This window comes from Antrostomus carolinensis, unplaced genomic scaffold (genome assembly GCF_000700745.2).
Source record: "Antrostomus carolinensis isolate BGI_N321 unplaced genomic scaffold, ASM70074v2 scaffold31582, whole genome shotgun sequence".
Classification (NCBI taxonomy): Eukaryota; Metazoa; Chordata; class Aves; order Caprimulgiformes; family Caprimulgidae; genus Antrostomus; species Antrostomus carolinensis.
The window spans coordinates 2,262-2,474 of NW_010302132.1; positions in this window are offsets into that span (position 1 = coordinate 2,262).

The window sequence follows — 213 nt, forward strand, 5'->3', positions numbered from 1 at the left end:
GGGACGGGGTTGGGATGGGGACGGGGATGGGATGGGGACAGGGACGGGATGGGGACAGGGATGGGATGGGGACAGGGATGGGATGGGGACAGGGACAGGATGGGGACAGGGACACTAATGGGATGGGGACAAGGATGGGATGGGGACAGGGACACTAATGGGATGGGGACAGTGACACTAGTGGGACAGGGACACTAATGGGGTGGGGACAGG